Consider the following 15463-nt stretch of genomic DNA (forward strand, 5'->3'; position numbering starts at 1 on the left):
GCTATATTCTTGCCTTGTTCCTGCTCTTCACACTTATCCTCTGTGACTCCCCAGCACACAGCCTATGCGTCATTCATTCACTCATCATTCTTTCACAGATTCAACAAATGTCTCCTGACCACTCGAGGCCTCTAAGGGATCAGAGACGAAGAGGTCCCGATAGTTCCCCTAAAGGACTGTCTCTCCCGCCCATCTGCCTTTACCGCTCCTTCAGCCTGGAGTCTGCTCATCTCAAAGTCTGTCTGCCTGATGAAGACGCCCTCATAACTCAGCTCAGGCGTGACGTTCTCTGTGAAGCTCTCTCGCAGTCCCCATGAGCTGGTACTCACCCAGTTCCCTGTAAAGGCTGGAATCCATTCTGATGAGGTGGGCAACCACTGTGCCTGGTCAGTCAGTGCCAGTCGTAAAATATCTTGAAAATCCTCTTGGACCTCTCCTGCCCCCTCGCCACGCTGTGGTCCCACCGCACCCTGCGTGTATCTCCACCTTTATTATCCTGTATGTTCATTGTTGGTTTTTCCTCGCCTGTCTCCCCTACCTGACTGTGAGCCCCTGGAAGGCAGGTGTGAGGATCCATCATCTTTGTAGCTAGCCCAGGGCTAGACACTAGAAGGTATCATTAATGGAGAGAGAGGGAGAAGGAGAGAGGAAGATGGGTAGAAGATGAAAAATGTGGGGGAAAAGGGCGCTGGTGTATTTTTGGCCCATGTGCTGATCACCATGAGGAAGTGGCCACAGGCTATAAAGCTGTCTTTATAGACACCTCCCCCAGCCATCTGCCCCAAAAACTCTGGCACAAGAAATTTCTGCCTTTCATATAAAAATTTTAGCTCATATGCAAATTATATATAAATGTTGAGTATTATCTGGGTTTTGCATTTGGAAAGGAAAAAAAAAACTCTCTTGCTCTTGCCTGTGTCTGTTTCATTGTCCAGCCCTTTGAGGCGCTGGTCTGTGAGTGTCTGTGCCAGTGTGTACGGCTGAGAATGGATGCTTTATGTGCAAAGGAAGCAAGGCTTTTCTTTGGCTGGTTCTCTGAACCCAGCTGCCAGTCACAGGGCTGGCTGCTGCGATCCGATCCGCTTCAAGGAAGTCTCACGTCTGGGTCGTTGCTCTGTATTGAGGCTGCTGCCCTCCAGGCAGGCCTCTAGGACATCCCTTGAATCAAGAGTGCCCTGGGGCTGTGAGAGGCCCACACCCAAGTGCCGGGCAACCCAGAGCAAGGGCACAGAGCCCTCATATGCCTTCCTCCTGGGGAGGCTGCATGCTGCAGTGGGAAGGAGTCAGGGACACAATGCAAATCTGGCTGTGAGTCTCCAGCTGTGTGATTTTGGACAACCTTTTTGACCTCTCTGTGCCTCAGTTTCCCCATCAGAAAAACTGGGAGAGCAGAATCGCCACCTCAAGAGAATTGCTGTGAGGGACAGGTGAGATAATGCACCTGGCCACATGTGGTGAATGAGAAAGGTTAAACGTACATGTCGATTTATTATTAACGTGACAGGAAGTTAAAATTGAAGTGTTAGCCAAGGCACCAAGGCACAGCAGCTGCTGCCTTCCCCAGCACAGGTGAGGCTGGCCAAGGGCAGACTTTACAAAAAAAACTCAACCAGTCACACTCTTCTCAAAGTTCTTCACCGCTGGGGAAGGTAGAAAAGGGTTGTGTTGTTGACATTCAGGGAAGATTTTATGAAGCCTTCTTTGGGAGAGGAGTTCCCACCCTCAGCCCGTCCATCGGGACTGTCAGAGGGCTGGTTTTGTGTGCCATGCAGCTGGGGATATGCTAGGCCTGGATCTGGCCCATGCTCACGGAGGCTACAGAGGCTGATGGCAGCAGAGGAGGGGAAGTAGGGACATGACCTTGGGATGGCGGGTCCGAGGTAGGGGACATGGGGGGAGGGGCTGTTACCTTCAGAACAGCAGTAGGAATGTCAGCCTGGGGTCACTGTGAGAGGACTCTTGTCCCCTGTCCAGAATGAAGTACCGTTAGGGAGAGGCAAGAGCAGGAATGAATGGAGATCCATTACCCACAGGAAAAGCCTGCCGGCAGGAAGGGAGCTACAGCCATAGGTGGACTAGCAGGGACATCTCCAGAAAACCTGGGTGCAGAACTGTCACCTTAAAACGTCTGTCACACTCAGGGCAAAGCCAGCCTTTGACAGCTCCAGACAATTGGAAAGACAAGATCTTTCCAATCCCCCTTATCTTTCCTCTCTCTCCCCACATGATCCTTGGAGGGACCAGAGGAGAGATTAGCAAGCTAGTGGAGGAGCAAATACACCAAACCCACAGGATCCTGGCAGCAGGCCCTAGCGGGAAGAAGGGAGAAGATGTAAGTAATGAATTACAGTGACCACAGGACCTTTTATTACCTAATAGTGATTAGAATACTCATGGGTCTGCCCATATTCTCATTCTAGAGCAAGGAACAGATTGCACGCAATGAATAGGTTTAAAGGGAAACAGGAGACAAAGTTGCTTTTAGAAGAATCCTGCTTGTTCAACGTATTGGGCACATTATTATTACTTATCTAGCACTAACCATGTGCTAAGCACTGTATATTCTCCAAATAACTCACAGAGGTAGGTGCTATTATAAATGTCCATTTTACAAGGGAAGAAATTGAGGTTCAGAAAAGTTAGATAACCTGCCACAGGTTGCAGGATGGGTGGGCAGGAGCCAGGATTGGGAGCAAGGCAGTTAGGCCCCAGAGTTGCCATTTCATCTTCCCACCGCGGTGGCTCAGCAGGCAGATCAGACAAGGTATCTGGGGAAGGACTAAAGGCCCTCCTGCCTCCAAGCGCACTTAGCTAAGAATACTTCAAGTGTTCCCGGGGATTTGCCCCAATCTCTTTGGGAAAGAAGACTTCAGGGAGACGTGCTCTTTTGGTTCGAATGACTTAGTTTTAAATATCAAGACCCACTCAAGCTAGCTTAAGGATAAAGGAGGGGAACATCATCACAAGGGTACAGGGAGGTGTTCTGGAGTTCCGTCCGGACTCTCTGCCTCCATCCCTCTCCTTTCTGCTTCCTAGCCCTCCTCCTTTTCCCTCTGCACATCCCTCAATCGATTTTGCAGAAGGAGGCTGCCTCAGCTCCCGGTTTGGGGGCACCTTAGTGCCAGCCCCGCAGAGGCCAGTTGGCTGAATCCTGACTTGAAGCACAGAAAAAGATTCAGTTAAATATATACTGAGTACCTACTATGTGCCAGGCATTCTCTTAGGATATAGCGGTGCACAGAATAGGGAAAAAAAAGAAAACAAACCCTGCCCTTGGGGGTGGGGGGGGGGTCCCTTCCAGTGAGATTGGTCTATCTGGGGTCAGCTGATCTCATCCCGTGGCCCAATCAAACGTGCCGGGGGGGGGGGGCGGGGAGGGGGGCGGGATCACAGGGTACAGCTGCGTTGGCACGTTTGCCCAGCCAGGGGACAGAGCCAGGTGTGGAATCCAGGGCTTCTTGTCCTTGAAGCCATCCAGACTAAAAGCTCTCATCCCACAGTTGAACTGGTTCTAGCAAGTCTTCAGCACTCCATAGTGGCAGGTACCCACTGCTGGGTCCTTCTGGCTTTCTCTCTCAGGAGAGCCCCTATCTCAGCCTCATCCCCAGTCTGTTGCATGCTGGGTTTGACGCACATTATGCTTTCTCCCACCCTCTTTTGTGTTGGATGAAGCTAGATCCTATTTTCCCATTGCTTTTCGTTTGTCTCTTCCTCCCCATGTGAACGCCTTTAAGAGGGAAGTAGGGCAATCTCCCTGCCCTGGTGCAGGCAGCAAGTCAAGGCAGAGCCGCACGATGACAGCACACACAGAGGACCAACTGTATACTGGGGCTCTTGTCCCCCCAGATGGTCTCCTCTGAGGCAGTGACACTGCTTTGTACAGCTGGGCCTGGCTGTGTGAGCCTGGCTGAACCAGGCCTTGTCAAAGTGCCCTCATCCTTCATTGTCCCACAAGCGGGGATGGTGATGACCTGGACAGTTAGGGTCCCCCCCCCCCAGCTTCCTGTTTGATGGCCACTGTGATCAGCTTCAGTAGTGCCAGCCACTGCTTTTCATTTGGCCGGGTTCTGGATCTCCTGCTTTCCTATCATTTCTATAGCCTTTTTCTTTCTTTCTTTCTTTCTTTCTTTCCTTTTCATTTTTTTTTTTAGCATGAGCCACTGCGTGTTCAGTAATGGAATAGATTATGTCAGATGCTGCATTTGCCAGTCGCAGCGCTAAGCTATGCTCCTCGTCGCTGCAGCAGAGCATGCCAACCTGGTTTATATTGAGATGGCTTTCACAGTGCAGAATCCCCCGGACAGCTTTCTGTGGGATCCCCCAATTTTGTCAGTTGAGAAGTGGGTACTCCGTTTTTTCTTGGTGGTTAAGAACACGATTTTCCGAGTCAGGGGAGACCAGAATTCAATCCTGCCAGAGCCACTTACTATGCATGACTCTATGCATGTAACTTAACCCTTGGTGCCCCAGTTTTCTCATGTAAAATTGATAATGGTTTCTTCCTTGCATCATTGTAAGTTTTATTCAGGATAATGTATGTAAGGTGCTAGCCCTGCCACATAGTATTGATCCCACACATAGCATGTGGCCATTGTTAATAATTTGTTACACCTCTTCTTGAACTCCCCTCGACATAATCTCCATGACCTTAGAGACAGCCTGCTGGACCCAGGCTTTGGAGTCAGACAGACCTGCAAAGATGTGACAGTCACGTATACCGCTAGGATTGTTATGAAGATTAAATGCAATAATGTGAGTGATCATAATAAGTGTGTGTAAGTGCCTTACACATCTTACTCATTTACTCCTCACAGCAACTCTAAGAAGTAGGTACAATTATTGTATGTATTTTACACAGGGGGAGACTGAGACATTAACAAGGCCTTAAGTAACTGGTTCAAGGTCACAAGCTAGGAAATGGATAAGGCAGGAAATGAGTAGAGGAAGCACGTCCATCCACTGTGTCAATACCCCTCTCTACTATGTGTCTGAAGTGCCTGGCACCTAGTAGGAGCTCAAAAAATGTGAAGTACATTTCTACACATTGCAGATGTATAAATGACAAGACGACAGAGCAGAATGGATGTTTGGGACGATATCTATGTGAATCCTTAGGGAACAAAGTCAAGCCAATGGTATGACCAAATAAGATGAAGAGTACCTGCTGTATGCCGGATATTCTTCCAAGGGCTCGGCACGTGTAATTGCTAATTGACCCTGAGAATCACCACGTGTGGGAGATGAACAGGCCTTGGTGGTTCATGTGAATTCTGTCCACGTATACGTCTGAGGTTCCTGATCTTAGGTTAGGCCTGAAAGCCGCTTTCCCTTAGAACTGGGAGGAAAAGCGACTCTGTGGCTGGCCCAAACCAAACAGCAAACAGGATGAGCAAAGATTTGGAAGGACAACCTTGTCATGGCCAAATTTCCAGCCTTATTTTCCACTGGTCCAGAAAAATATATGCACAGAGCGAAGCAGTCTCTGAGAACCTGGAGGTGTCAGTCGGGGGCTGGCAGGAAACAGATGGCACACTCAAATTAGGCGATTTAAGGAGAGTCTAATAAAGGAGCTATTTACAAAGGTGTCGGGAGCCACAGGGATAGCGCAGTCCCTTGGGGCCGGTAATAGCAGGGTGCTGTCACCTCCCCTAGGCCTGAAAGGTGAGGAGATGGCGTGGTGACCTGCACCCTGAAACAGAGCACTGTGTGGAGAGGTCCACCTGGCAGGAGCTGTGGCCTTTAGTAGAGGAACCCAGCCAACCGACAGGGGCCCAGCAAGGTGGAGGCAGGGGGATAAATACCCCAACCTCAGTCTCCTCCCTCCTTCCCATCTCCTTCTCAGGCTCCAACCAGAAACCAGAGGGCAAAGGGGCTCCATTGATTCAGTCCACCAAGATCAGCCACCCCAGAAGCACAGGGCAGGGTGGAAGAGGGTGGAATGTGGGACTGGACAGGCAAAGGGAAGATTTGTGGAACATTGCTTCTCAACGGGAACCACAGAGAGGTCATTGCCCCCCTGGGACTGGAGATTTGAAGCCAAGGAGAAGTTCAAGATCTAAGTGATGGTGGCGTGTTTCTGGGATTGTGAAGTGGGATGGCTGGTACATGACTAGACTTGTGCTGGCCAAGCTAGGAGTCTGACATCACCTTCTGTCCCTCTGCCCTTTGGTTGGGGTCTCTTAACCAGTTGGAATTGAATCTCATTTTTCTCCATGGGTATACTCTTCAAAGCCAGAAATAGCTAAAGAGGACTTCGCAAGCTCAGGATTGTCTCTGACTGCACAGTCACTCATGCCCTTCAAACCTGGCATAAATTTCGCTTCTGCTGTGATGTCTTTCCGGACATTTGTGTATATCTGTCCCACTGTCTAAAATAGGGACCCCACAATGGCATGTTTTATTCATCTCCATATGCCCAGAACCTGACATGGGGCTGACATACTGTAGGATCCCAATAAATATTCGTTCAATCTTGATGTCCCTGTAGTCCTCGGCAGATTCCAATTTAACCAGCATTTATTAAGCCCTGCTACCTTCCGAGCACTTCATTTTCATATGAATTCTTTAATTTAATATTCCCAGCAGCCTCGGTTATTATCCTCATTTTCACAAATGAGGAAACTGAGGCTCAGAGAAATGAAGAGGCAGAACCTGGATTTGCACAGAGTTCTACATCCCAGGTCTGATGCTCTTTCCTTTCCTGCTCAGAAAGTGTCCCTTGACTGGTCATTGAACAGTTCCTTCATGCATATGCATGAGCTCACTGCATGAATGAGCCCGCGGAGCCTCTGTGTGTCTGCGTGCTTTGTGAAGCCCTGGACATCATTGACGGTGTTTGCCTCTCACAGTGCGTGTCCCTGTTTGATGGCCACTGCCAGCTAGAGCACTCATGGGTATCCTCCCCATGAAGTCCACCTTAAACCCGCCCTGTGACATAAGCGTGAGGTCCAGTAGGATGGATGCTGCCCCTGAACTCGGCTCTGAGCTGGAAGCAGGAGCCTGGCTCTCTCATACTTGGTTTGCTCCCGTTGAGTCAAAACACACATATTTCTGACAGCTTCCTCTGTTGAATAATGAAAACAGAAAATTGTCACATGCGCACCCTTTGGTTGTCCTACAATAGAGCGACCAAAATTCTAATCAGCCAGTAAAATCCACCTGCTTCAGACAAGCCTCAAACCCCCGCTTACCAGAAAGAGAACAAAAGTTAGAAGCTGGTCCTTATGCAAACTGCATGTGTCCTGAACTCGCATATGGTTCTCTCAGTCTTCATCACATCCCTGAGGATAGGAACTATTGTTAGCTGTATTTTATAAGGTGATGTGCCTGAGGCTTTAGGGTGGTGGGACCCTTGTCCAAAGCCACGCAGCCAGGAGGTGGCAGAGCCAGGCCTCAGGGCAGACCTGGACTTCTGGCTCTTGCCCATGGGTGGGTCCAGCCCAAGGGAGCTTTCTGCTGCTTCTAAGCCTGCTGGCCTCAATCACATAGTGTCGCCTCAATTCCTTCTCATTACCTTCTGCCCTATTTTACTGAGGATTCAGGGCAGATTTGGATCTGGCCTAGAAAAACATCTTCCTGACCCGTCAGAGAGAGAGAGGTAGGAATGTGTTTCTAGGCTGTTCTGGAGAACCTAAGGCACTTAGTTGACAAGCTTTCTCCCTCCTGCCAGTCCTCAGAACACTTTATCTGCCCCTTCCTTGTCACAGTCTGCCTTGTTTATTTCTGCCGTATCTCCCCTTCTAGGCAGGGAGCTCCACAAGGGCAGGGTCTGCGTCTGATCCTCCGGTCTCCTCTCACACCCAGAGTCTTAGTGTCTGTCAACATTTACCACGCACCGATTGCACGCCAAGTTTTATATCAGACGCATTCACAGCTGTGACCATGTTTCTTCTTTGTGGCAACCCGTGTGGCATACATTGTAGGATTAGCCCATTTTACAGATGAGGAGACCGAGGCTGGGAGAGGTGAAAGAGCCAAGGCTACAGAGCTAGGAAAGGGCAGCGATGGGATTTCTTTTGCCCCACTCAATGTTCTTTCTGCAACATCGCAGCTGCAAGCAAGTGCTCAGTCAACAATGGTTGAATGACAAAGGAAAGAAGCAAGGAAGAGGAAGAAGGAGGAATATTGAAAAAAAGTTCCAAGACAGCCAAGTAAAGAGAAACAGTAGAATATTTCAAAGCAGTAAATTGGTGGAAGATTAGAGGAATGGGTGTAGTGTATAACTTTCTTCTAAGGCCACAAAAAGAAAAGCACACACGCAAGATCAGAGAAAGACACACAGAAGCAGCTCGAATGTTAGCTTCAGAGTGGATGTTTCTCTGGGCTGTCTGTGGTTATGGACACACTCAGAGGTAGTCCCAACATCAGGCATCAGAACGCGCTGTGGAGCATAGAGCTGTGTGCTCTGTGCTGAAACAGGAATATTCTTTTCAATGAACTTGAGGAATTTATATATATAGTATTCATATATGTGTATGTGCTGCAAAATTAGAGAAGTCACTGCCCTTGGAGTTAAACGACCAAAGGTCTCATTCCAGGTCTGTCCTTTCCTGGCTTCTGAGTCTTGGCTAAAACCTCTCTTCTCTCTTAACCTCAGTTTTCTCATCTGTAAAATAGGCAGGACAAGATTTCTCACTTCACAAGGGGTTAGTAAATCAAATTAAGCAAAGGAGTGAATATAAGCCCCTAACAGGGCCTCAGTTAAAATTTCCCCACGTCGTTCCATCTCATTAATTCATTCTAATGAGGACAGGCCGGGGAGCCCGTCTGCTGCCAGCTCCCACTCCCCGCTGGGCCAGCACATGGGGACCGTCCTGAGGAGTGAGGCTTTCCAGGGACTCTGGAGCCAAGCTGTTGGGGTTGAAACCTGGCCTTGCTATTTCCAAGCTGGGTGACCTGGGGCAACTTACTTAACGTCCTTTTGCCTCCATTTTCTCTCCTGTAAAGTGGGAATCATTATAGGACATCCCTCTTTGAGTTCTGAAGAAGAACTTAGAGGAAGGTATTAGTCTTCTGGATGGGATCTTCCCATTCATCTTCTGAAAAAACCTCCTGGAAGCCTGGACCCCTGCCTGGCACAGAGCACGTGTTCAGAAAGCGTCAGCTGTTTCAGTGTGTCCTTATTGTTGTTGTGTGCACAGTGTTGTCTTATGGCTGCATCTCCACTGCTGCACTGTCCCCTCCCCCGGTTCCCCCGTGTTCCAGCTGCTGAGCTGGAGGACCCAGATCTGCAGGACGGAGAGGCGTTTCTTAAGTGAGGAGAGCCTCGTCATCTTTCAGTGATGTCAGGAGGGCTCCTTATCAATAATTGAACAGTTTTTCCAGGAACCCAATCTAGAGAGTGCAGGGCCCTGGCTGCAGCAGGGCCTGGCTGGCTGGGGCTCCTGGAAGGCTCGGGGCATGGTGGGGATTGTTATCTGCCCGTTCCGTGGGTGGAGGGGTCTGGTTGCTTCTAGAAAGGCCCCTGCTGCGGGGTGGGACTCCAGACCTGAGCCTGCCACAGGGCTCTCCATCTTCCCCCAGGTCCTGCCCTCACAGCCCTGTTCCAGCTGCCCCAAATAGCCGCCCTGTTCTTCACACAGTGTGCTCAGCCAAGAGCTGGGAAGTCGTCCTGAACACCTCCCACTCCCTCCCTGCTCACCTTTACGCCACCCATAAGTCCTGATGATGTTGTTTTTAACCATGACCCAAATCTGCCCCTTTTGTCCATTTTCATTACCACAACCCTAGGGCAGGCGTGCTGGGCCCCCACAGCTGCTTCTCACTGGCTTCCCGGATCCCCACCTGCACCCCGCTCCCCCAACCCCCAAACACACACACACACACACCCCCAGCAGCCAAGAGTAATCTTTTTAATGCAAATCTGGTCCTGTCCCCTCCAGGCCCAAACCCTTCCTTGCCTCTGCCTTGCTCTTAGGGAGATATTCAGCCTCCATGTCCTCAAGCCCATGGCTAACCCGTGTCCAACTTCACCAAGCCCTTCTTGTCTTCATTCATGACCTCCTGGCCACAACCACCCTTGTACTGGTCCCTGTCACAGAGACTTCTCACCTCCAGGCTGCCGTCTGCTTGTTCTCTCTTCCATCTCTGCCTCCAACTTATGAGGCTTATCAGTTCTCAGATGCGTCGCCTCCTCAGAGAAGCCTCCCTGGACCCTCCTGTCTAAAGCAACGACCCCACAGCCTCAGCCCTTCTTCCCTCCATGGCCCCTGCGTATTTCCACCGTGAGACTTGTCCCAACCGGAATGATTTTGTCAACCTATCGGCTTCCTTATTTATAGTCTGTCTCCTCCACTAGAAGGTGAGCCCACGGGGACACAGATCCTGTCTGTCTTGCTCACAGCTCTGTCCTCAGGGCCTCCAGTAGCTCCTGGTCCCTGGAAGGTGGGCAGTAAATATTGATCGAATGGATGGCTGGAAGCCTGGGGTTGTGTGGTAGACTTTGGTGAGTGCTGAACTCAGAGTCTAGAGTCCTGGGTTTGAGTCCCGGCACTGTGACCTCTCAGGTGCCTCTCTGAAGGTGCATGTAGACTCAGGAGACCTGGGGGCTAGCCCAGGCTCTGCCACTTGCAGGCAGCTCGCCTTGTCCCTTTGAGCCTCCTTTTCCTCATCTGTCAAAGGGGGAGGACTGCCTACCTCACAGGAGACTGAGGTAGACACAAGATTCCGTGAAATGGAGCTTGTGGAGTCCATGCATGTAGAGAGAGCACGGCACATTCTGGAGGTGATGTGGGGGGTGCTTAGGACCTGCCAGATCCTACGGGCATTCTGCACTGAGCGGGGCAGACACATCCCGTGTTCACCCCGCAGAAGCCACAGCCAAAGAGGCGAAAAGCAGCTATCCAGCCCAAAGCCTATTAGATGGTGCTGCCTTCAAAGGAGCCAAGCCAAAGCGACACCAGCCAAAGTGTGGGCTTCCTCCCTCCAGCCTTCGCTGAGTTTCCCTTTGGGAACGGGCTGCCAGAGAGCTCAGAGAGACCTCGGACCCTCAACCACAGGCTTTCCTCCTGTGGTGTGAGTGTCCAATATGCAAACTGGATATAACCCAATGGATTGTTTATGGTATACAGTTGGCCTTACAGGATCCCCTGAGGGACCACGAGGACAATAGGGGAAAGGCTTTGAAGTTGGAACATTTGCTTTGACTTTATCATAACACTGGCTGGAAAAGATAGTAAAGAGGGTGAAAAAATATGTAAGATGCCATCCACCAAGGTCAGAGCTGGAGGCCATAAGTGGGGGGAGGGTGGCATGTAATGTGACACTGGGGGAGCGACTGACATTTAGGTTTTATGGCTACAAACTCCCAGCTACAGAAGTACCTTTACTGCTGAGACTCCTGTAGGAAAAATTAATTCTGTTATTGTGACTCTAGAGCTCTCTAGTCCAAATGCTTTTATTTTTGGCTCCCATCGAAACAATTTATGTTATAACCATGACCCAGAACTCGGAGTTGTGCCGCCTTAAAGCCAGAAAGGGCCGTCAGTGCTTAGCAGATGTGCTTCCACCTGCTTGCCAGGAGGTTGCATTTTTCTTAATCTTTGAGAAAACATTAATGTAGGCAAGGCACTTAACTCAGTGCCTGGTATATAGGAAGCTCTCTGCAAACAGGAGCTGTCATTGTTCCCACTCTTGTTTTATTAGCAGTAGCGTATATAAACACACTTCGTAGTAAACAGCCTCAGATCCTTTTTTTGGAATGAGGTGAGAGGTGAAGGAATTCTAGGATCCAGAGTACCATCTAATTGCCTGGATGGAGTGAATTTGGTTCCAGTGCCAGGTGACCTTTAACACGCCACTGGTATCCATCAGGCGATGCCTGGCTGTCTCTTGCTCCAAAAGGTGATCCAGATGAGAAGCCCCCAGGTGGATGGGAGGAGGAAACTCACATAAAGTAAACACCTACCGGACACCTCCAAATACCTTAATGCCTTTAAGCCTCACGGCAACCTGGGGAGGAGGGCTTGTTTTCCCCAACTTACAGATAGAGAAAGTGAGTCTCACCGGAGGCACTCAGCGAGAAAGTGGCCAGCCTGCATGTGAATCCAGGTCTTTATGACTCTAAAGACTGCAATCCTCCGTGGCCTGGAATGGATTCTCAGATCTTGGCTACTTCTTTAGGAGCCTGCAGCAAGTTTGAGCTTGCCAAGTTTGCGTTCGTTTAAAAAGTGGCATCCTAAGTTATGATTTATTTTTTAGTGTTCGGTCCCCATTTTGCAGGCAGCTCCGCACCAGACCTCTGACTTCTGTGCCTTAGATGGTCAGGCCTCTCATCTGTAACCCAACATGCGATCCTAGCAGAATCCAGTCAAAGTAAGTTATGTGCTGTCAGGGCTGCTTAAATATTTCATGGTGGCCTGAATCGAGGCGGAGGACAGATCGCTCTGCTCTGGGGGCAGGAGAGGCAACTCATGGGTCAGCCGCAGGCGCCAAATGTCCTGGGGTTGGGGAGAGATGGCCCGGGAGACGAGGCAAGCAGACGACGCGTGTGTCAGGTTAAGCTTCTTGCTAAGGACAGGGCCGCATGTTTGTAAGAGGTCAAATTTTTAAGTGCCTGATTTAGATGGACCCTCAAACCTGGACTTCGCAGAAAAGCCACTTTAGTGTTTTCATAACCCTTCTATCAGCCCTTGCGTGATCTTCTAAGAAGTACAAGCATGCACACTGAGAGGGGGCTGGCTGAGCACCACAATGGGTAAATTGAGGCTCACATAACTTAACTGATGTACTCTGAATTACCCTGGAGGTAATGGAAATTCTGGTTTCCATTTTTCCCAGTTTTCTCTCTCTCCATCTAAGAAAAGTAACAGATTATTGAAAAGATCTTGGAACCTGGAGAGAAAGGAAACCTAGGTTCCCTTCCTGTGTCTTCCACTTACTGTCTGTAACCGGATCGCTTTCCCTGTCTGAGCTGCCATTTCCAGCTTCTGAGGAATTCTTGGGATCCACGATGCCATCACCAACATGACTTTGTTTCCCCAGCAGCAGATTAGGTGGGGGCTACTGGCAGAGAAAGCAGGGAGTGGACCAGGGGGATGATAAAGCCGTTCCAGTTCTGTGCCCAGGATCTCGGCCTAGAGAACATAGTCATCAATCCTGGGCAGAGAGATGAATTGCAGACCAGGAAGCTGCTTATGTATTGGCTCTCTGTTTTTTAAGAGTTCAAGGGCAAAGAGAGAATGCTTGTTAGGGGGAAATGCCAGGGAGGTTAATTGACTGGAAGTTGAATCTGTGAGCTATGAAGCCTGTGCTGCTAGGGAAACAAGAAGCTTGAATCTGAAAAGAGGGAGGGGAAAGGTTCTGAAAGGCAGTTTCTAGCAAGGTGGGAAGTGCTTCCATTTAGAATGCCAGCTCTCCACTTCTCACTCACCCAGAAATGATTTCTGGAGTGCCTACTATAGGCCAGCACTGAGCTAAGTCCTGGGGACGTGAGGTGAATAGGACAGACACATCCCTGCCCTCTTGGGGCCTACATTCTAGTGGAGGGGAGGAGGGTACTGTCCATAAACAAGAGAAGTTCAATGAGTCCCAAGGGTTCTGCAGGAAACAGCACGGGCTGGGATGGACAGCTAGCAGGAGGCACGTCCAACGTGGAGGTGATGGAGAGAGCCTCAGAGCTGGGCCTGACGGATGAGGTGCAGCCAGCCAGGGGGAGAGGGTCAGGCAGAGAAGGCTGTGTACGTAACTTAGGAGGCCTCCAGCTGAAAGTAACAGAAGACCCAAACCAAAGGTAGCTTAAATGATGAGGAAATTTCTGATTTCTCTGAGTTGGGAGTTCTCAAGTAGAAGGGCAGAAAGTGGGAGATACAGCAGTGCTCACCATGTCATCAGGGCCTGGGGACCTTGCATGTGTCACTGCTCTGCCAGTCCCAGCATCCCAAGACTGGATCACCTTGTGGTCCTAGGATGTCTGCCTATAGTTCCAAGCACATTCAGACCTGTGACTAGGGGAAGAAAAAAAACTTCTCTTGTGTCTTTTTCAAAAGAGAGGAAGCTTTCCCCAGGAGCCCCTAGCACAATTTTCCTTAGACCAGAACTGGCTCACAAGCCCAGCCCCAAACCAATCACAAGTGAGAGAATGGCATTATCCATGATTGGATAGGGCACCTAATTAGGACAGGGTAGGATAACCCCTCCACCCCCGACCCCCCAGGGGTGGCCACGCCTATCAAATCGGAGTTGTGTTAGCCAGAGGGGGAGGGGAGAGAGTGTGAACAGGGCAGCCAACAGTACCCAGTATAAACAGGAACAAGCTGGTAGTCAGAGATGAGAAGGGCAGGCCAATGTGGCAAGAGGAAGGTGTCCTAGGAGGAGGTGAGATGGGGAGATGGGCAGGAGACCCCCGATTCGCTTAAGAAGAGGCCGAGTTACTCATCCACAAGAAATGAAGACAATAAGAATGTATTTTGTAAATATAAGACACCAACAATTATAAGGAACACCATTATTTTTTGAACCACTAAGAAAGAATAACCACTGTCAAGCCATGACATGCTATCGATTATAAATTATACTCTGACTTCTGAGATGTTAAAATGTGAAAAAAAAAAAATGCGCATGTTAGAATCATTGAAATGCAGTGGTAGCAACCTCTGGCACAGAGCTAGAACCAGAATTTCCACCCTGGCCCCTAGGTTGTTGTTTGATGTCTCTTTTTCTTCCAGTATGGAGAGAAAGGTTCTGTGGGGTTTGTTATGACCAGAACTTAAGAGTAGGGCCGACATGTTTGGCCCCTGGTAGGGTGGAAAACATTCATGGCGTAGAGTGAAAGCAACCCAAGTTTGAATTCCTCTTGAGCCACTCGGCTGTGATGGGACTTTGGACAAGACACCTGCCCTCTCTGAGCATGCTTCCTCTTCTGCCTCTCCTGGGTGCTAGGAGGATTCACAGAAGCAATGAGCAGGAACCTTCTAGCCCTCACCCAAAGTGTTAATAGGTGCCCAGTCAGTCACATTCCTATCTCCCTTTTAATTGGGGAAAGACGCGAACATAGTTCCCCAGGGAGAGAAAGAGCCTCTGGTCTCAACTCCCCTTCCAAACCCACAGGCCCTAATGAAGCCCCATCCTGCATTTTGCGTTTGAGTCAACACTCTCTAGAAGTGGACATGATGTTGGCCTACTCTGGACGGTGGCCGAGTCAGCTCTCGCCAACCTCCCACGTGCCCCAGTGCGCTTGCTATTTCAGTCACAGTCACCAAGTGCTTCCGTCTGAACCTCTTGAGGCTACAAGGTACCAAATGTTTTGAATTAATTGGCTTCTATTTTCTTTCCTGTATGTGTGCCTCGGCGCCTTTTTAGGGCAAGATTGACTAGAGGAATCCTTCCTGAATTCTGGCAGCCCTGATTCACCTCGGAGTTAATTATCTCTAATATGCTGTACAATTCCCTCTGTACCTTTTATCACGTGGAGTGGAGGCATAATTTAGCCAAATGTATCATTTGAGACTTTTTTTTACCAAAAGAA

At 49.7% G+C, this 15463-nt stretch overlaps 1 long non-coding RNA gene across 1 annotated transcript; it reads left to right on the top strand.

Moving 5' to 3' along the window:
• The first annotated feature begins 2430 nt into the window (after positions 1 to 2430).
• Positions 2431 to 15260, top strand: LOC111767724 (uncharacterized). Its single transcript, XR_002799516.2, has 3 exons — positions 2431 to 2583; positions 12220 to 12312; positions 15046 to 15260. It is a non-coding gene; the product is annotated as an uncharacterized lncRNA (long non-coding RNA).
• The last annotated feature ends 203 nt before the right edge of the window (positions 15261 to 15463 follow it).

Source organism: Equus caballus, chromosome 14 (assembly GCF_041296265.1).
Source record: "Equus caballus isolate H_3958 breed thoroughbred chromosome 14, TB-T2T, whole genome shotgun sequence".
Taxonomy (NCBI): domain Eukaryota; kingdom Metazoa; phylum Chordata; class Mammalia; order Perissodactyla; family Equidae; genus Equus; species Equus caballus.